We start from the raw sequence: 22,743 nt of genomic DNA on the forward strand, positions 1-22,743 counted from the left end.
GCGTAATGATAGTTGGAGCTGGGAGCATGGGACGTTCAATTTCGAAAATCATAGGGAATTCAATATTTCGAGATCCATAATGTCAAGAGCGTGCCGAGAATGACATATTTCAGGCATTACCTCTCACCACGGACAACGCAGTGGCCGGCAGCCTTCACTTAACGACTGAGAGCACCGGCGTTTTCTTAGAGTTGTCATTGCTAAGAGACAAAAAATTGCAAGTTTGCAGACCCGTTTAAAGTGAATTAGTATTGCTATCTTATTATAACTTTTTCTTATAGACAGCCGGTCGTTGTGGCCGAGCGGTTCTAGGCGCTTCAGTCCGGGACCGCGCTGCTGCTACGGTCCCAGGTTCGAATCCTGCCTCGGGCGAGGATGTGCGTGATGTCCTTAGGTTAGTTAGGTTTAAGTAGTTCTAAGTCTAGATGAGTGATGACCTCAGATGTCAAGTCCCATAGTGCTTAGGGCCACTTGAACCATTTGCTGACAGACAAGCTACACATCTTTCTACATCTACATCTACATGATTACTCTGCAATTCACATTTAAGTGCTTCAAAGAGGGTTCATCGAATCACAATCATACTATGTCTCTACCATTCCACTCCCGAACAGCGCGCGGGAAAAACGAACACCTAAACCTTTCTGTTCGAGCTCTGATTTCTCTTATTTTATTTTGATGATCATTCCTACCTATGTAGGTTGGGTTCAACAAAATATTTTCGCATTCGGGAGAGAAAGTTGGTGACTGAAATTTCGTAAATTGATCTCGCCGCGACGAAAAACGTCTTTGCTTTAATGACTTCCATCCCAACTCGCGTATCATATCTGCCACACTCTCTCCCCTATTACGTGATAATACAAAACGAGCTGCCCTTTTTTGCACCCTTTCGATGTCCTCCGTCAATCCCACCTGGTAAGGATCCCACACCGCGCAGCAATATTCTAACAGAGGACGAACGAGTGTAGTGTGGATTTGTTGCATCTTCTAAGTGTCCTGCCAATGAAATGCAACCATTGGCTCGCCTTCCCCACAATATTATCTATGTAGTCTTTCCAACTGAAGTTGTTCGTAATTTTAACACCCAGGTACTTAGTTGAATTGGCAGCATTGAGAATTGTACTATTTATCGAGTAATCGAATTCCAACGGATTTCTTTTGGAACTCATGTGGATAACCTCACACTTGGTTATTTAGCGCCAACTGCCACCTGCCACACCATACAGCAATCATTTCTAAATCGCTTTGCAACTGATACTGGTCGTCGGATGACCTTACTAGATGGTAAATTACAGCATCATCTGCGAACAACCTAAGAGATCTGCTCAGATTGTCACCCAGGTCATTTATATAGATCAGGAACAGCAGAGGTCCCAGGACGCTTCCCTGGGGAACACCTGATATCACTTCAGTTTTACTCGATGATTTGCCGGCTATTACTAAGAACTGCGACCTTCCTGACGGGAAATCACGAATCCAGTCGCACAACTGAGACGATACCCCATAGGCCCGCAGCTTGATTAGAAGTCGATTGTGAGGAACGGTGTCAAAAGCTTTCCGGAAATGTAGAAATACGGAATCAACTTGAGATCCCCTGTCGACAGCGGCCATTACTTCGTGCGAATAAAGAGCTAGCTGCGTTGCACAAGAACGATGTTTTCTTTAATAACGACGAATGCATCCGTGAGGACAGAGTGGTGAAATCTGGCGTTAAAGGGCTACGGCAGCAGACCGCCGACGCGACCGCCTTTGCCAACATCGCGACATCGCCTGCATCGCCTCTCCTGGTCTCGTGATCACATCAGTTTGACCCTCAACGACTAGGAAATCCTGAGCTGGTCAAATAAGTTCCGATTTCAGCTGGTGAGAGGTGATGGTAGGGTTCAATGGTAGCACAGACCCCACGAAGCCATGGACCTAAGTTGTCAAGAAGGCATTGTGAAAACTGGTGATCTTGTAATTTACCGTTTTGCTGATGGTCCCGGATAGTCGTTCGAGGTACAGTACCTCAATTTCTATATTTCTGTCCTGCTTTACGTCAGACCCTTAGAAGTGAAATCTGTTCGGTAGAAGTGTCATGGACACCTACACTCCGGAAAAAATTGAGGAGTTGACACTTTAGAAACTCCATAATTGTCTTACATTGCGACGCAGAAGTTTGAAATTTGACTCAATGGTGTCTACAACCTTGGGGCAAAAGTATGGTGCCCTGCAACGCCACCATTGGCTTAGGGGACGCTTCAAACACCAAGGAGTCGATACATGCGAAGAACGGTCAGAGCTCAGAAGTTCATTTGGGGTGTAACGCTGGATAATGATGTCACATCGGCACCAAATATCACTATTCTGCCCAGCGCCACCGGGACGTGTCAAACAATGAGATAGCCGTCAATTGTGTGATTGGATTGAGGACTTCCTAGATAACAGAACGCAGCATGTCATTCTCAATGGAGAGAAGTCTTCCGAAGTAAGAGTGATTCCAGGTGTGTCACAGGGGAGTGTCATGGGACCGTTGCTGTTCACAATATACATAACGAACAATACGAGACTGGAATAGAAGGGAGAACCGATAGAGGTACTCAGGGTACCCTCCGCCACACACCGTCAGGTGGCTTGCGGAGTATGGATGTAGATGTAGATGTAGATATGCTGCTACACATATTTCACCTCTTCATAAGCTGCAACATAATGTCGAATATAAACAGTGATCCAGTTACTGTCAAATGTCTTTTATTACAGTCTTTGATCACAGTATTAAGTCCATCGAAGATGACCGGTTTCAGTCAGTAATGACCATTTTGAGATGTACAATATAAAAAATATACAACTAATGTGGAGTCTATCTTTCAAAATAATGCAGTATTTCCTATCACGATATACTCTGATACAAACTGGGAATGTACAGATAAAATAAGGTAAAGCGTACCTGTTCTACAACGTTTCCTAATGTGATAAAGCAGTAATGGTATCGTCAGAACACAGAAATACACTCAGCAAAGCATCGTCACTAAAATATTAGCGCGAATTGCAGTAGCCAACGGTTTTACTGCAGATGATGTTATGCGCTCGTACAATAGGATATAAAAACAGAAAATAAATACTAGGTAGAGGCATAATTACCGAGAAAAAAGTAGTAGTAAAGAAAAACTGGAAACTACTCCAATCAAATTTTATGGAAAAATGTCCCAACAAATAGAAACGTGTTTTAGGAGATCTACGGTTAGATGTCGTTTCCCAGTTAACAACACTCTGCAACTCAGTGTAAAAACATAATTTGAGTAATAATTCCGATAAATTTGATACTTCTGGGATTTACAAGATCGTTTGTGACAAATTTTATATCGATCAAATCTGACGTTCTTTTAAAGAAAGATTCGAGGAGCATTTCTAGGCACATACAAAACTGCATTGGGAATGAGTTTGGCAGAAACCTGTCACACTATACAGAATATTGAAAGTTGTATGAGTATTCTGCACAAGGCGGATAAGGGTCATGCTCTCGATTTGCTAGAGGAGTTGGAGATTTATGAGGCAAAAAGCATGAGCCCAAAAGGGCACTCAACAGACAGAGCGATTTTGTGCCCAATCCCCACTTCACTTTATTTGATAACATACTACATTAACGACTTAATGTCCGCCCCCGGCAGCTGAGTGGCCAGCGTGCCAGAATGTCAGTCCTAAAGGGCCGGGTTCGATTCCCGGCTGGCACGGAGACTTTTCTCCTCTCGGGGAGTGGGAGGTGTATAATCATTATCGGCACCATTTCACCGCCATCGACGCGCAAGTCGCCGAAATGGCGTCAAATCGAAAGACTTGCACCCATTGAACGGTCTACCAAATGTTGAGTGTTAATTAAGTAAATAAATTAGTGAAATCAAAGTGAACTAAGAAATTAGAATATAAATGGAAAACTTGGTTTAGTTTAGAGAGTTACATACTGGCATTCAGCGGGCAGAACAGAAGAAACAATGACCGTGGAGTCAGCGAGTTCCACATAAGCAGGCGCTGTCGATTCAGCCGTCAGGGCATCGCCCGACCGGCTCACGTGTTTCTAAGTTGTCGCATGAGCAAAGGCCCCCGCCTACATTCCAAGAGCCAATGACCGACGTTAAGAAGATTCTTCGAGAAGCTTTTCAACGTGACAGAAGAGGCAATGGCCGTGAAGTCGTTCACCCCCAGTGAACTGAAGTGAATAAATACGCGAGACGCGGTGGGCCCGACAGTTGAAGAGAGATGAAGACAGATGAAGACAGATGAAGACAGAGGAAGACAGATGAAGACAGACGGAGACGAAGACGAGAGACGAAGGAAGAAAAGAAGAGTAGCAGTAGTTTTCAGTCAGTTTCGGTGCTGAAGACCGTCATGCAAGAAGAGACTGCATCATGCACAGACGCACCAAGTCCGCCGCTGTAATGGAATAGCAAGCAGCAGCCGCGGCGCCAGAAGACAGAAGTTAAAAGGTATTGGAAGTCTGGTTTTTTACATACCCGGGTGACTCGTGAGGACGGGAAGGAGACGGCCTCACATCAGTAGTCACCTGTGAGCTGGGATGAAGAGCTGACAGCCGAAGACTGGCAAGCAGGAGTCCGTGGTTCGAGTTCGGGACACTGGCCTTCCACCGCCGCGCCGCTCCGCTGGTCGACGCACAACACACGCGGCCGCTTAGAGAAGAGAAACACTGGGACGCCACATTCAAGGTATCACCATCCGATGCACGACGTCGCTCGCAATAATTAAACGGGCCACCTCGCGCTGCGCGTCTCCGGTCAGCTGGGCGAGACGGCGACACGAGATACACACCGCTACGCGTAATCAGACGCCGCCGCCGCCGCCGCCGCCGCCGCTGTCGCAGCAGAAGACTTCACAAACGACACAGCCGCCGCTCTCCGAACCAGAACATCCCGTAAGATACATTTGTATAAATCTTCAATAAAAGTTATCTTATGTAAAAATGATGTTTCATTCGACCTCATACCCGAGCCAAGGAAGAACCCACCCTGCCCACATGTTGTTAAGAGAGAAAAGTTAATTTATTTAATATTTTCACCCTGACAGAATGCTTTAGAATGCTCATCCTGACAATTGACAGCATCAAAAGGGAAAACACAGTTACATTGAGTGACAGAAGTGTCACATTTAGTAACACAATTGTTACATTTAGTGTCATAAGCCGTAGTAGTTGTTACACAAACGAGAAGTCCTAGTCATATTACATTTTTAACCACTTAAGGCTTCGCTTATTTATATCTAGCCTTGTTGCTGATTTATGTCTAGAACGGTAAGCATTTACGTTACTTCCATACATTCGTCGCTCTAATCCTATAACAGATTATATCCTGTCTATTCATGGACTGTATGGCCAGACTATATAATTTAATTTAATGACCGTTCATATGTTGTATAAACCTTTTCTGTGGGAGACGTATCACGAAGTACGAAAAGCTCTCTTGCGATTAAGTTCTTACGATCGCTACGCGCCTACGTAACATACTGAAGGCCTAGCCAACAGAAAGCGCTTATCATTGATCTGTCTTTTGTGCCATTAAGTCATTTTATCATATAGACATTTTATCTTTCATAGGTAATTTATCCTCCCCCCATGAACCATGGACCTTGCCGTTGGTGGGTAGGCTTGCGTGCCTCAGTGATACAGATAGCCGTACCGTAGGTGCAACCACAACGGAGGGATATCTATTGAGAGGCCATACAAACGTGTGGTTCCTGAAGAGGGGCAGCAGCCTTTTCAGTAGTTGCAAGGGCAACAGTCTGGATGCTTGACTGATCTGGCCTTGTAACAATAACCAAAACGGCCTTGCTGTGCTGGTACTGCGAACGGCTGAAATCAAGGGGAAACTACGGCCGTAATTTTTCTCGAGGGCATGAAGCTTTACTGTATGATTAAATGAAGATGGCGTCCTCTTGGGTAAAATATTCCGGAGGTAAAATAGTCCCCCATTCGGATCTCCGGGCGGGGTCTACTCAAGAGGATGTCGTTATCAGGAGAAAGAAAACTGGCGTTTTACGGATCGGAGCGCGGAATTTCAGATCACTTAATCGGGCAGGTAGGTTAGAAAACTTAAAAAGGGAAATGGATAGGTTAAAGTTAGATATAGTGGAAATTAGTGAAGTTCGGTAGCAGGAGAAACAAGACTTCTGGTCAGGTGACAACAGAGTCATAAACACAAAATCAAATAGGGGTAATGCAGGAGTAAGTTTAATAATGAATACGAAAATAGGAATGCGGGTAAGCTACTACAAACAGCATAGTGAACGCATTATTGTGGCCAAGATAGATAAGAAGCCCACACCTACTACAGTAGTACAAGTTTATATGCCAACTAGCTCTGCAGATGATGAAGAAATTGAAGAAATGTATGATGAGATAAAAGAAATTATTCAGATAGTGAAGGGAGACGAAAATTTAATAGTCATGGGTGACTGGAATTCGAGTGTAGGAAAAGGGAGAGAAGGAAACGTAGTGGGTCTATATGGATTGGCGGAGAGAAATGAAAGAGGAAGCCGTCTGGTAGAACTTTGCACAGAGCATAACTTAATCATAGCTAACATTTGGTTTAAGAATCATGTAAGAAGGTTGTGTACATGGAAGAACCGTGGAGATACTAAAAGGTATCAGATAGATTATATAATGGTAAGACAGAGATTTAGGAACCAGGGTTTAAATTGTAAGACATTTCCAGGGGCAGATGGTGACTCTGACCACAATCTATTGGTAATGACCTGTAGATTAAAACTGAAGAAACTGCAAAAAGGTGGGAATTTAAGGAGATGGGACCCGGATAAACTGAAAGAACCAGAGGTTGTACAGAGCTTCAGGGAGAGCATAAGGGAACAATTGACAGGAATGGGAGAAAGAAATACAGTAGAAGAAGAATGGGTAGCTTTGAGGGATGAAGTAATGAAGGCAGCAGAGGATCAAGTAGGTAAAAAGACGAGGGCTAGTAGAAATCCTTGGGTAACAGAAGAAATAATGAATTTAATTGATGAAAGGAGAAAATACAAAAATGCAGTAAATGAAGCAGGCAAAAAGGAATACAATCGTCTCAAAAATGAGATCGACAGGAAGTGCAAAATGGCTAAGCAGGGATGGTTAGAGGACAAATGTAAGGATGTAGAGGCTTATCTCACGAGGGGTAAGATAGATACTGCCTACAGGAAAATTAAAGAGACCTTTGGAGAGAAGAGAACCACTTGTATGAACATCAAGAGCTCAGATGGAAACCCAGTTCTAAGCAAAAAAGGTAAAGCAGAAAGGTGGAAGGAGTATATAGAGGGTCTATACAAGGGCGATGTACTTGAGGACAATATTATGGAAATGGAAGAGAATGTAGATGAAGATGAAATGGGAGATACGATACTGCGTGAAGTGTTTGACAGAGCACTGAAAGACCTGAGTCGAAACAAGGCCCCCGGAGTAGACAACATTCCATTGGAACTACTGACGGCCTTGGGAGAGCCAGTCCTGACAAATCTTTACCATCTGGTGAGCAAGATGTATGAGACAGGCGAAATACCCTCAGACTTCAAGAAGAATATAATAATTCGAATCCCAAAGAAAGCAGGTGTTGACAGATGTGAATATTACCGAACTATCAGTTTAATAAGCCACAGCTGCAAAATACTAACACGAATTCTTTACAGACGAATGAAAAACTAGTAGGAGCCGACCTCGGGGAAGATCAGTTTGGATTCCATAGAAATACTGGAACACGTGAGGCAATACTGACCTTACGACTTATCTTAGAAGCTAGATTAAGGAAAGGCAAACCTACGTTTCTAGCATTTGTAGACTTAGAGAAAGCTTTTGACATTCTTGAGTGGAATACTCTCTTTCAAATTCTGAAGGTGGCAGGGGTAAACTACAGGGAGAGAAAGGCTATTTACAATTTGTACAGAAACCAGATGGCAGTTATAAGAGTCGAGGGACATGAAAGGGAAGCAGTTGTTGGGAGGGCAGTGAGACAGGGTTGTAGCGTATCCCCGATGTTATTCAATCTGTATATTGAGCAAGCAGTAAAGGAAACAAAAGAAAAATTCGGAGTAGGTATTAAAATCCATGGAGAAGAATTAAAAACTTTGAGGTTCGCTGATAACATTGTAATTCTGTCAGAGACAGCAAAGGACTTGGAAGAGCAGTTGAACGGAATGGATAGCGTCTTGAAAGGAGGATATAAGATGAACATCAACAAAAGCAAAACGAGGATAATGGAATGTAGTCGAATTATGTTGGGTGATGCCGAGGGAATTAGATTAGGGAATGAGACACTTAAAGTAGTAAAGGAGTTTTGATATTTGGGGAGCAAAATAACTGATGATAGTCGAAGTAGAGATGATATAAAATGTAGACTAGCAATGGCAAGGAAAGCGTTTCTGAAGAAGTGAAATTTGTTAACATCGAGTATAGCGTTAAGTGTCAGGAGGTCGTTTCTGAAAGTATTTGTGTGGAGTGTAGCCATGTATGGAAGTGAAACATGGACGATAAATAGTTTGGACAAGAAGAGAACAGAAGATTTCGAAATGTGGTGCTACAGAAGAATGCTGAAGATTAGATGGGTAGATCACATAACTAATGAGGAAGTACTGAATATGATTGGGGAGAAGTTTGTGGCACAACTTGACCAGAAGAAGGGATCGGTTGGTAGGACATGTTCTGAGGCATCAAGGGATCACAAATTTAGTATTGGAGGGCAGCGTGGAGGGTAAAAATCGTAGAGGGAGACCAAGAGATGAATACACTAAGCTGATTCAGAAGGATGTAGGTTGCAGTAGGTACTGGGAGATGAAGAAGCTTGCACAGGGTAGAGTAGCATGGAGAGCTGCATCAAACCACTCTCAGGACTGAAGACCACAACAACAACAGGTAATTTGTAGGTTGCTATTGTCACTGTATTACGTTTTTTTTTTTTGCCGTAAATTCACCAAAAAGTGTCAAACCCTATTTCCGTTATACATTCGCATTATACAATTTTATACGTTACTATATTAGTCTTTTGTTTTATCACAGTTGGTTTGTATAGCAATTTTCAAAATTTATAAGTCTGCTACATGTATTTTACCTGGTGTATTTTTATCATATTAAGGTTCTTACGTAAATGAAGAATACATCTAAACCGACAGCAGCGACGTCTATGAAGCGTAAAGGTAAACATCTTTCAGGTACCTACAGCCCTTCAGAATGTTTTGTATAGTAATGCCAGTTGCAAAATGAGTGTGTGGACGAGCCGGCCGGCGGGGCCGAGCGGTTCTAGGCGCTTCAGTCTGGAACCGAGCAACCCCTACGGTCGCAGGTTCGAATCCTGCTTCCGGCATGGATGTGTGTGATGCCCTTGGGTTAGTTAGGTTTTAGTAGTTCTAAGTGGGGACTGATGACCTCAGATGTTAGGTCCCGTAGTGCTCAGAGCCATTTGAACCTTTATTTCTTGTGGACGATGTGGCCTATTTTACACCGTGTTTTAGTTCTACATGACGATGTATTTCTATGTTTTGACGACGCCATTACGGCTTTATCGCATTAGGACGTGGTGTACAACAGGTACGTTTTACCTGAATTTATCTGTACATTCGCAGTTTGCATCAGAGTATATCGTGATAGGAAATATTGTATTGTATAGACAGTCCGTTAGTTGTATATTTTTTTATATTGTAGATCTGAAGATGGTCACTACTGACTAAAACCGGTCATGGTCGAAGAACTTAATACTGGGATCAAAGACTGGAAAAAAAAATTATCCCTTCCTTTGGAGAATCTGCGATGGGTGTCAGAACCACGAATCCCAGCATTGAAGTCAACCGGTTTTCTTGTGGCTGTCCGAGGAAAACATTTCGGACACAGCGTCGCTCAGTGTCGACAGGAAAAGGCCCCAGGGCATATCATTAAGGGCGTTAATGAAACCACCCCTTCCGTTGGTGCGTTCACTGCCACACATTTTGCTGTCGAAAATGACAGTTATCGGGGTGATCAACAATAGAACACGGTTCTTCACAACCTTTGAAACGGCTGACACTCCTATTCTCTAAGGAACTGTGGGTCTACAACCCCACTGAAAGTGATCACACACCTTTGGGGTATGGTGCGACCGCAATGTTTGCTCTGGTGTACAAAGCGGAGTCACTTCAGAACCATTAGACGAAATTCTTACGTGATCCGATGCAGCAAAGAGTGTTTATAGTTTTTCCAGCCATTCTATTTCGTGCCGTCTTGTGGCATGATCACGTACGGTGAGACAGTAACACATGCGTGTGTTTGACGGCAAAGGGTCGCTCTGAGACCACCCAGTGCGGCAACACCCTCGGCGCCACCAGCGCATTATTGTTGAGCATTTTAAAAATGTATCAGTATAGAGACAACCTGCCACTGAGTACTAGGCGCTGGTGTGACAGGCAACCATTCCTACACTCCTGAGCTGAGTGGCGCCATGTCGCTGAGTTGGCACCTCCTGGTCGCACCCGAATTACACTGAATCCTAAATCCGCTGAAAAAAAAAGTTCAAATGTGTGTGAAATCTGATGGGACTTAACTGCTAAGGTCATTAGTTCCTAAGCTTACACATTACTTGAACTAAATTATCCTAAGGACAAACACACACCCCCATGCCCGAGCGATGACTCGAACCTCCACCGGGACCAGCGGCACAGTCCATGACTGCAGCGCCCCAGACCGCTCGGCTAATCCCGCGCGGCTAAATACGCTGAGTCGCAACACAAAAAAATCTTGTAGAGTAATAAAATTTCAGGAATACATTTGTCTAGTTTACATTTTTAAGTGATTAAGTGCAAGACCAAATGTTAATGTAAGCGTGAGATAAACTATTACAGGTGTGAATGCTGGTACGTTCATAACCGCTATAAACGCAAGCATGTTGAACGCAAGCATGCCAACGTACATGCATTGTGGGATGGAGTTCCATACCTTTTGCAAACAGTCAATAGAGGGTCAGTTTTTTGTGGATGACGCTTGAACTGCCGTTCGATGATGTCCCATATGTGCTAGATTGGGGGACAGATCTGATAATCGAGCAGGGCAAGGTGGCATGTAGACACTCTGTAGAGCATATTGGGCTACAACAGCGATATGTAGGCGAGCGTTATCCTGTTGGAAACACCCCTTGGAGTGGTGTTCATGAATGGCAGCACAACAGGTCGAATTACCAGACTGACGCACAAATTTTGCAGCCACAGTGAGTGGGACAGCCACGAGAGGGCTCCTGTTGTTATACTAAATCGCACCCTGGACCATAACTGTAGGTGTAGGTCCAATCTGTCTAAGATGGAGACGAGTTGGTTGCAGGCTCTCTACTGGCCTCCTTCTAACCAACATATGGCCACCAATGACACCGAGGCAGAAGCAGCTTCTATCATAGAACACACCAGACCTTCACCCTGCCCTCCAGTGAGCTCTTGCTTGAGACCACTGAAGTCGCGGACGGCCGTGGTTTGGCTCATTGAAATGAACCTAACAGCGTCTGGCTCGGAGCTGTCCTTGAAGTAACCTATTTGTAACAGTTCGTTGCGTCACTGTGGCGCTCACAGCTGCTGAATGAAATTGGTGGTGCAGATACAGCGCGATGCGCCAGAGCCATGGTCTACCCTCACGGTAGCGCCACGTGTCCTTCTCGAGACCGGCCTTCTTCCGACCGTACATTCTCGTGAGCACCGCCTCCAGCAGTGACTACACTCTTGCCAAGTATCGCAGAAGGAACATCCAACTTCTTGTAGCACTATTACACGACCTCGTTCAAACCCAGTCAATAATGGCGTCTTTGTCACCTTAAAAGCATTGTTGACTAGCATCAGCTCACCACGGCCAATCTCAATGGAAACTAATGGTACTTAAATTAAGTCACCATTACGGCACCTCACCTGAACCTCTCGATACCAGTAATATTCTACTGTGTTTCTGTAAGGTAGTTAACATATTTCTAAGACAACATTCAGATTTGATTTCATTAATGTAGAGGTACTTTGATACATCGATTTGTTTATATTGCAATGATGTTATTCGTATCTGTATTCTTTCTTTTGTCACTATGATATTTGACGCTCTTGTAACTCTGATATTTGGGCGCGTAAGCGATTTTTTAGTTGTTAGAGAGTCGGACCTTGAAAAAGTCAAGTCTTGGACGTCATGTTGGAAAGACGCATATTGTAGTCAGCTTATAAAATGTGAATTTTAGCAAAGGACTTGGAAGAGCAGTTGAACGGAATGGACAGTGTCTTGAAAGGAGGGTATAAGATGAACATCAGCAAAAGCAAAACGACGTTAATGGAATGTAGTCGAATTAAGTCGGGTGATGCTCAGAGCATTAGATTAGGAAATGAGACACTTAAAGTAGTAAAGCAGTTTTGCTATTTGGGGAGCAAAATAACTGATGATGGTCGAAGTACAGAGGATGTAAAATGTAGACTGGCAATGGCAAGGAAAGAATTTCTGAAGAAGAAAAATTTGTTAACACGAGTATAGATTTAAATGTCAGGAAGTCATTTCTGAAAGTATTTGTATGGAGTGTAGCCATGTATGGAAGTGAAACATGGACGATCAATAGCTTGGACAAGAAGAGAATAGAAGCTTTCGAATTGTGGTGCTACAGAAGAATGCTGAAGATTAGGTGGGTAGATCACATAACTAATGAGGAGGTATTGAATAGAATTGGTGAGAAGAGGAGCTTGTGGCACAACTTCACTAGTAGAAGGGATCGGTTGGTAGGACATGTTCTGAGACATCAAGGGATCACCAGTTTAGTATAGTATTTAGTAATGTTGAGTGTTTATGGAAAAAGTTCAAGGCAATCGTAAAATGCGTTTTAGACAGGTACGTGCCGAGTAAAACTGTGAGGGACGGGAAAAACCCACCGTGGTACAACAACAAAGTTAGGAAACTACTGCGAAAGCAAAGAGAGCTCCACTCCAAGTTTAAACGCAGCCAAAGCCTCTCAGACAAACAGAAGCTAAACGATGTCAAAGTTAGCGTAAGGAGGGCTATGTGTGAAGCGATCATTGAATTCGAAAGTAAAATTCTATGTACCGACTTGACAGAAAATCCTAGGAAGTTCTGGTCTTACGTTAAATCAGTAAGTGGCTCGAAACAGCATATCCAGACACTACGGGATGATGATGGCATTGAAATAGAGGATGACACGCGTAAAGCTGAAATGCTAAACACCTTTTTCCAAAGCTGTTTCACAGAGGAAGACCGCACTGCAGTTCCTTCTCTAAATCCTCGCACAAACGAAAAAATGGCTGACATCGAAATAAGTGTCCAAGGAATAGAAAAGCAGCTGGAATCACTCAATAGAGGAAAGTCCACTGGACCTGACGGGATACCAATTCGATTCTACACAGAGTACGCGAAAGAACTTGCCCCCCTTCTAACAGCCGTCTACCGCAAGTCTCTAGAGGAACGGAGGGTCCCAAATGATTGGAAAAGAGCACAGATAGTCCCAGTCTTCAAGAAGGGTCGTCGAGCAGATGCGCAAAACTATAGACCTATATCTCTTACGTCGATCTCTTGTAGAATTTTAAAACATGTTTTTTGCTCGCGTATCATGTCATTTCTGGAAACCCAGAATCTACTATGTAGGAATCAACATGGATTCCGGAAACAGCGATCGTGTGAGACCCAACTCGCTTTATTTGTTCATGAGACCCAGAAAATATTAGATACAGGCTCCCAGGTAGATGCTATTTTTCTTGACTTCCGGAAGGCGTTCGATACAGTTCCGCACTGTCGCCTGATAAACAAAGTAAGAGCCTACGGAATATCAGACCAGCTGTGTGGCTGGATTGAAGAGTTTTTAGCAAGCAGAACACAGCATGTTGTTATCAACGGAGAGACGTCTACAGACGTTAAAGTAACCTCTGGCGTGCCACAGGGGAGTGTTCTGGGACCATTGCTTTTCACAATATATATAAATGACTTAGTAGATAGTGTCGGAAGTTCCATGCGGCTTTTCGCGGATGATGCTGTAGTATACAGAGAAGTTGCAGCATTAGAAAATTGTAGGGAAATGCAGGAAGATCTGCAGCGGATAGGCACTTGGTGCAGGGAGTGGCAACTGACCCTTAACATAGACAAATGTAATGTATTGCGAATACATAGAAAGAAGGATCCTTTATTGTATGATTATATGATAGCGGAACAAACACTGGTAGCAGTTACGTCTGTAAAATATCTGGGAGTATGCGTGCGGAACGATTTGAAGTGGAATGATCATATAAAATTAATTGTTGGTAAGGCGGTTACCAGGTTGAGATTCATTGGGAGAGTGCTTAGAAAATGTAGTCCATCAACAAAGGAGGTGGCTTACAAAACACTCGTTCGACCTATACTTGAGTATTGCTCATCAGTGTGGGATCCGTACCAGGTCGGGTTGACGGAGGAGATAGAGAAGATCCAAAGAAGAGCGGCGCGTTTCGTCACCGGGTTATTTGGTAACCGTGATAGCGTTACGGAGATGTTTAATAAACTCAAGTGGCAGACTCTGCAAGAGAGGCGCTTTGCATCGCGGTGTAGCTTGCTCGCCAGGTTTCGAGAGGGTGCGTTTCTGGATGAGGTATCGAATATATTGCTTCCCCCTACTTATACCTCCCGAGGAGATCACGAATGTAAAATTAGAGAGATTAGAGCGCGCACGGAGGCTTTCAGACAGTCGTTCTTCCCGCGAACCATACGCGACTGGAACAGGAAAGGGAGGTAATGACAATGGCACGTAAAGTGCCCTCCGCCACACACCGTTGGGTGGCTTGCGGAGTATCGATGTAGATGTAGATGTAGATGGAGGGCAGCTTGGAGGGTAAAAATCGTAGATCGAGACCAAGAGATGAATACACTAAGCAGATTCAGAAGGATGTGGGCTGCAGTAAGTACTGGGAGATGAAGAAGCTTGCACAGGATAGAGTGGCATGGAGAGCTGCCTCAAACCAGTCTCAGGACTGAAGACCACAACAACAACAACAGTGAGGAAGATATTTTCAAGTATGTTTTGTATTGTGAAGTGATGTTTTGTGTGTTAAGTGATACTGCAACAAAAGCAATAAAAACGAAGTGTAACTTATATTCGAAGTGCTGATTACTATTTTTACATCACCATTGTCGCGCAAAAGTGTAATCTTCAAGAATGGTTTGTGAAGCGCATCTACAAAACTTTTGAATATAGCAGAATAAAACCTAGGCCTCTTTGCATCCGAGCTAGGAATTATCACCACCTAGATTTTCGACGATTGAGCCATGATTTTACAACGAGACCAGCGTGGGAAACACGAAAAGATGAGTGCCTAGTTTATTCATTATTACATGAAATGACTTTATTAACTGTGTTCTAATGAAACCTGCCACATAATAACTTTGTTGTTGCCCGAAAATCAGTATTTAGCAGCGTGAGCAACACCACAATCGTTATTAAATTTTGACCTTTGTTGTGGTAGGGTTGTTAGACGTTGCAGCGTATATTTAAAGCAAACCTGATTTGCACCCTCATAGAGGTCCTACCATCACCACTCTTACGCGACTGGCGTGAAATTTGAAAAGACTTCGTCTTTGAGAGGTAGGAAATCATCTGCCAACTTCTGTTTATGTCGCACAACTCCTTCTTGGTACTACGTCGTGTGCCACGTCTGCGGTGGTGTTGGGCATAATTGAGGTGAAATTTGGTGGCAAAATGACATCATTGACCCACCTTACACCTCACATGAACTTCTTTGCTGTGGCCTTTCTTTCCCAAATGCCGACATCTTGTAGTGTGCATCATAAGCCCGTGGCTAGTGTCGCAGGGCGCTTCCCTTTCCCATCAATGTAGGGGAACGTTGCAGACGCCATCGAGCAAAATTTCAAACTACTGCGTCGTAATGGAAGACAGTTACGGGTTTCGAGAGAGTGGCCCTTTAATTGCTTTGTGCAGTGTACCTTTAATCAGGTAGGATATTTATATTGGTAGGCCGTCACTTTTTATTTTGGAACTTCCTATTCTGAGGATTTTCTTTGTTTTGTGTAAGGATATGTCCTACCGTTTGTAAACTGTTCTAAATTGTACACGGACCACTCGAGGTTGTGGTCTGTTCTTTGAGTGTTAGGTATACTTTCAAGGAATCAAAGAATGTTTGCTACCTATCCTTACTGTTTTTGTTCCAGCATTCAGCTCTATCCCCCATTCTTTTGAGACACATAGTAAGTACATATTAGAAAGAGGGACACATGTTGTACCCTTATCCTACCTTACAATTTCCTTATCAAAAACAGAGGAGTTTTATTTAATCTTTTTAAAATTCGAATGAGACGTAGGAGATATTCTTCGGCGTTCATTATATCCAATAATTCAGTCACGTTTAGTTTATCACAATCATTTCTAAAATATACGGGGTGAAAAGTATTTAAACCGACAAACTTTGGTAGGTTGTAGGGGACATGAAAACAAATATTTTTTCCTAATGTCATTTTTTCCTATGAGGATTATTTAACCCGGTGGAGGCCGTACTACACTCTTCAGTTGTTAGTGGCTGTATTACGATCTTCAGTTGTTAGAGGGCTTATTACGCTCTTCAGTTGCAGGCAACTGCTTTCCACCAGTGTAGCAGTGCATTGTCTCTGTTTACTAATGGAGCGATACACCTGGAGTGAGTACACTGATATGGTTGGTGCGTATTACGTAGCGCACCACAATGGACGAGCTGCACAGCGGGTTTATCAACAACAATATCCTAATTGTCGTATCCTGCATCGTACGACCTTTGCTGCCGTGTACCAACGTCTGCATGAGGCCGGGTCATTTAGCAGATTACTTGGACAGGGAGGCTGTCGCACGGTAAGAACGCTGCAATTTGAGGAATCAGTCTTGCGGCATGTGGAACGGGATCCTTCAATCAGCACTCGTGCAATTGGACGTAACATGGGGACGAATCAGACGAATGTAAAAACAGTCCTTCGAGAGCAGTTGTTATGTCCATTTCACTAACAGCGTGTCCACAACCTGGAACCAGTTGATTATCCAACCAGAGCAAAGTTTTCACAGTGGTACCTGGAACAGTGTGAAATGCATCCTACATTTCCATCCTCTGTGTTGTTTACCGATGAAGCAACATTCGGGCGTGATGGAGTCTTCAAAATGCACAATTCGCATGTTTGGAGTGAGGATAACCCACATGCCACAGTTACTAGCGCTCATCAAGTGCGGTTGTTTGTTAATGTGTGGGTCGGTGTTGTAGGGGACTGTTTAACTGGGCCGTATCTGATACCTATGCCATTAAATGGCAGGCACTAATACAGTTTTCTCGCCAGAGCATTTCCAGAATTGCTGGAAGACGTCCCGCTCCCAACAAGACAACGCATGCGGTTCCAACATGACGGGACGCTGGTACATTTCAGTCAGCGTGTGCGTCGATTCCTGGACCTACGGTTCCCAGAATCGTGGATTGGCAGTGGTGGTCCTGTACCAAGGCCTGCTCGATCCACATATATGTCACCTCTGGACGTTTTTGTGTGGAGAGCGATGCGCAACCTTGTTTACGCAACTCCTGTTGCATCAGAAGAGGATCTGGTTGCCCGGATAGTAGCAGCAGCAGGAACAATTCAGGATACTCCTGGGGTTTTTGCCCGTGTCAGACAGAACATGATCTGACGGTGTAACCTTTGTTTACGTCTCAATGGAGGCATTTTCGAAAATCTAATGTAACTGAAATTGGGTTGTGTTAATGTGTTGTCTCTTGGTCATAAAAAACGGAAAAGTATATGTTGGTTTAATTACTTTACTGCCAGAGAAATCTTCCTCTACCGGTTTAAATACTACTCATAGGAAAAAATGACATTAGGGAAAAATATTTGTTTTGATATCCCATACAACCTCCCAGAGTTTGTCGGTTTAGATACTTTTCACCCTGTATAATTTGAATATATGTTTATAAACCGTATTCTCAACGTTCCTTGCGATTTGTGTAAGGATAACTCTTAAAATAACTCACGAAACCAAATTGTGAATAATTTTGTCAGGAGATGACCCATTTAGGTTCAAATGGTTCAAATGGCTCTGAGCACTATGGGACTTAACATCTGCGGTCATCAGTCCCTTAGAACTTAGAACTACTTAAACCTAACTAACCTAAGGACATCACACACATCCATGCCCGAGGCAGGATTCACACCTGCGACCGTAGCAGTCGCGCGGTTCCGGACTGAGCGCCTAGAACCGCTAGACCACCGCGGCCGGCGACCCATTTAGGACCTATAGTGGCAATTGAATAAAAACCCTATCGGATAGTATAATAATAATAATATAACACCACATCATTTATTGACCAACAATAACGAACAGTAAGATACACTTTATAAGTCGTCTGTGGTCCAAAAGTGGCCCGTGGACGTCCGACAGTGCTACGCTGCGAAGAAGTTTCTGTGGAATAGCTACAGAGATAATTTATGAGCTACCCAACAACGGACATCGAGTTTGCCGTGTGCCATTATTAAATCAAAACGTTTGAACAGAGTTCACGTGTCGCTGCAGCGGAATGGACAGCCACTTTTGAAACTTTTACTGCACGTCCGTGTCGCAGGCAACGTAAGCTGTCAGCACGGTCACAGGTGATTGTTTTGCTCCCCACTTCAATATTAATGGCAGTTCCATCTACGTATTAGGAAATGGGATACCTGGCACGTGTTTGTCAGCTGTTGATACACACTGTGGGCCAGGGACCTTTCCGTTCTTCTGTTGATTAACTCGGTGAAAAAAGGTAACTGACCGACGTGCTTTTACAAGTTCCGTCGCTATGTTAGTGTAAAGATGGATAGAGTGTAATTGTTCCACCAACTCACGAAGTTGTTTCGTTGCATGTGACTAACCACAGACGTGTCATCAGAGCGGGATAACGGTGGTAGAATGTGCGTTTCATTCGCTGCGAGAAACAAATGAGCATCAAAGGGTGTAGCGAGAATCGGCAATCGAATTCGATTATAAATCGCAGTGCGACACCAATCAATTCGTCTACAAAAAAAAAAACCTTCGCCAGGCTGTGACGTAATAGTTTCTTGTAGTTTATTGTACAAATTTCACTGCTGCTAATGCAAAATAAACATAATCCACTTCCTCTCATTATTCCATTCCAAGAGAGAATTTAAAATTTCTGTTAATGAAATCCATAATTCATTGAAGCAGCATGTCATTCTCAATGGAGAGAAGTCTTCCGAAGTAAGAGTGATTACAAGTGTGCCTCAGGGGAGTGTCGTAGGACCGTTGCTATTCACAATATACATAAATGACTTTGTGGATGACATCGGAAGTTCACTGAGGCTTTTTGCGGATGATGCTGTGGTATATCGAGAGGTTGTAAAAATGGAAAATTGTACTGAAATGCAGGAGGATCTGCAGCGAATTGACACATGGTGCAGGGAATGGCAATTGAATCTCAATGTAGTCAAGTGTAATGTGCTGCGAATACATAGAAAGATGGATCCCTTATTATTTAGCTACAAACCGAAGAGTCAAGCAGTATATTGCTCCCTCCTACGTATATCTATCTAAGAGACCATGAGGATAAAATCAGAGAGATTAGAGCCCACACAGAAGCATACCGACAATCCTTCTTTCCACGAACAATACGAGACTGGAATAGAAGGGAGAACCGACAGAGATACTCAAGGTACCCTCCGCCACACACCGTCAGGTGGCTTGCGGAGTATGGATGTAGATGTAGATGTAGATGTAGATGTAGAAGCCCACTGAAGCCATAGTAGCTCAGTGCCATATCTCGGCCACCTTCCTCTATACCAATAATATACCACCAGCATTAACAATTATATAGCTTTATTTGACGACGGCAGTGACATATCCAACATCAATTTAAACTTGAATTATGTCGCAATGAACCTAAATCGGTATCTCTAGGATAATCACGTTAATGTGGTCGCTACAGAAAACAAAAATTAATGCTAATAAAATCCAAGCCAATACTATTACCATTCAAAGTAGACCCCTGGCGAGTCTAAAACAATTACATTAACGGTACTGTCCTTCAATGGCCCAGTTATATCAAAATACCCCCTTCTTCACTGGACCCTCACTTTACCTGGAAGTCGCACCCCACACAACCAAAGTACGAAATACGGGTTCGGCTTTCTTTTCTTCCACCCTTCGTTCTAACAAAAACCATAAGTCATCACCAGATCCGCTTCGGTCACCCAACTTTAATGGCCTCTCTTGCCTCTGTCACGGAAACATCAGTTTAAACAACGCTAACAAATCATCTAAAACCATTTTAGATTTTAATTCACTGTCCTTTGATATTCGCTTCTCGTATTTTCACAACATCGTCATAGCTACAGTTTCATTAACCCAAACCACACGACAGAATGCGAGAACCCAACGGTCCTTCGAACTTTGGGTTAGGGCCGAAATTTTTATTAGCCAGTGAAATTCTCCGCAGAGTGCTTGGAGACCAGACTTCGAGGATGCATGACGATACTGCTTGCGACACCTGAAGACGACGACTGTGTCACCCATCGAAATATTATGCAGATCATGGATTAACAAAACGCCGAAACACCTATAAAAGGAGCACTGTTTATACTTTCCAATAACTTGTTTTCCAAGAGTACTGATTCCATATGATCCCACTCGCGTGTCATAAAAGTATGTTAAAACTGTCGCTTGATACATTCATAAAACTTGGACAGTATCTTGTATAAACCATACGTCAGAGAATTTCTATATCATACTACTTACTTTCTCTCTCTCTGTCTCTTCCTTTCCCAGCCAATACTCCTTTTAACTCTCTAGGTCCGGAAGCTAGGAAACTCTTTGCTACAAGCACATTATCGACTTTTAAAACATAGGATTTTGTTAACTGAACACTCGCAACTGAGATGCGTGGTACGACTGAAAATATCCGATTCAGTTGTGACTTTTTTAATATAGAAACGACTGGTTCCGGGAAAATTATATTCACATCTTCAGGTGTACAAATTTAGTAGTCTGCTGCGCAGTGGGTGCGTGCCATAGACACAATACCACTGTGGAACCGGTGGATTTGACGGTGTGGATAGGTACTCGAACGAATACAAACCACAATATTTCTAATACGGTAATATGTCCATGAAGTGATAGTGACCGGAGCACCTGGTATGGGTACTCACCAAAATCAAGCACCACAATGGCAAAAGGCAAGGAGACTCACCGATATCAAGCTTCCCGATGGGAAAAGAAATCTATTACATCCACGTCGTTGTCCCGGGATCACGCAGTTTCAATCCAGATAATGAAACGGCTAACCATGTTGCGTTGTGCAATCAAATCTGAAGCACTATAGGAAATTTCGGAAAGAAATATCAACCGTTAGAACACAGAGATTTAACATCGTAAAAGAAACGTAGAATCAATGAGTTGGATCTTAGTTGCGAAAACAGGCACACTTAATATTTGTCGATCACAGCGCTATCTATCATGAATGTTAAACAATTATTTGAGTAAATTGTAACGCATTTTATGGCCTAGTATCCGAATATGCAGTAAAGTGGAGTGGGGGTGGGGTTTCTTATCTGAAAATACAAAGTTGATCCAGCCAAAGCAGGAGAGATGATTAGGAGGTGGCTAGTTGTAGCACAGAGAAATGATACTTTTACTTACACTAACTTGTGACCTAGAACTTTTTTGTGCAATGCGTCGTTTTCGAGCTATTTAGTTGTCTGGAGTTAAAAAAGACACTTTGTATACTGCAACGCTAATTCAGAATAACACGAATGAAAAAGACAACTAATTATATCCTCAGAATATTCATTACTTCATTTTCTGTCTAAAAAATCACTAACATTTAACTGTGAAAAATTAAAATGGTTTTGGAGGTTAATTGTAGTAGAAAAGAAATGTCTTTTTAAATGTTGCATACAACGATAGAAAATGTAGCTTTATTTCCTCCGAAGATTGTACACTACACAGAACGTAATATCATAGAACAGTTATATCCATTTAGTGAATGCACTGCGTATGCTGGAAATATCAAACTGGTATCGTCAAGTGACTTCAGCAAAACACCGTGTGTTTACAGTTTGCGCCAAGACCAAAAATTTAATATTACACGTAAGTGCACTGTTTTTAAATATGTGTTAGTAATAGGAAAAGTGTATATAATAGTGAACAGAAATACATCAGAGGAGCAGGAAGCTCTTTATATAGATACGTACAATTAATTTATAATTACCATAGTAACCAGGGGCGATTTATATGTTGAAAAATATGGAAAACGATGTCAAAAAAGCTGATATCGAAGGGCACTTTAACGTTACTGTACGACACATATTCATGAGACGATTGTTAGGTAAATTCAGTAGTGTATTGCCAGTCAATCGGTTGAATATATATATATATATATATATATATATATATATATATATATATATATATATATATATATATATATATATATATACAATTTGAGCAATTTTCACCTACACATAAGATTTTATATTTCAGTAAGAGCCATTACCTACGGATGATAGTAAATCCATGTTGGTAGATGGCATGGAGCGAATCCCACAACTGGCCGTCATTTTGGCGACTTGCGCTTCCCTACCCCACCCAAAGAGTAGACTAGTCATCCCGGGGAAGGATACCTACGATGTAACTTCCGATCGGAAGGACGTGGCACTCCTATCATTGAGAGATGAATCCTAGGTTAAAGGTAGACTGTAGTATTCAGCGGTCTGACCGGGATTTGGTCCCCTGACCTTTTGGTTTCTGGGCCCGCGCGTTGCTA

The sequence above is a fragment of the Schistocerca piceifrons genome, chromosome 7 (genome assembly GCF_021461385.2).
Source record: "Schistocerca piceifrons isolate TAMUIC-IGC-003096 chromosome 7, iqSchPice1.1, whole genome shotgun sequence".
In the NCBI taxonomy this organism is placed as follows: domain Eukaryota; kingdom Metazoa; phylum Arthropoda; class Insecta; order Orthoptera; family Acrididae; genus Schistocerca; species Schistocerca piceifrons.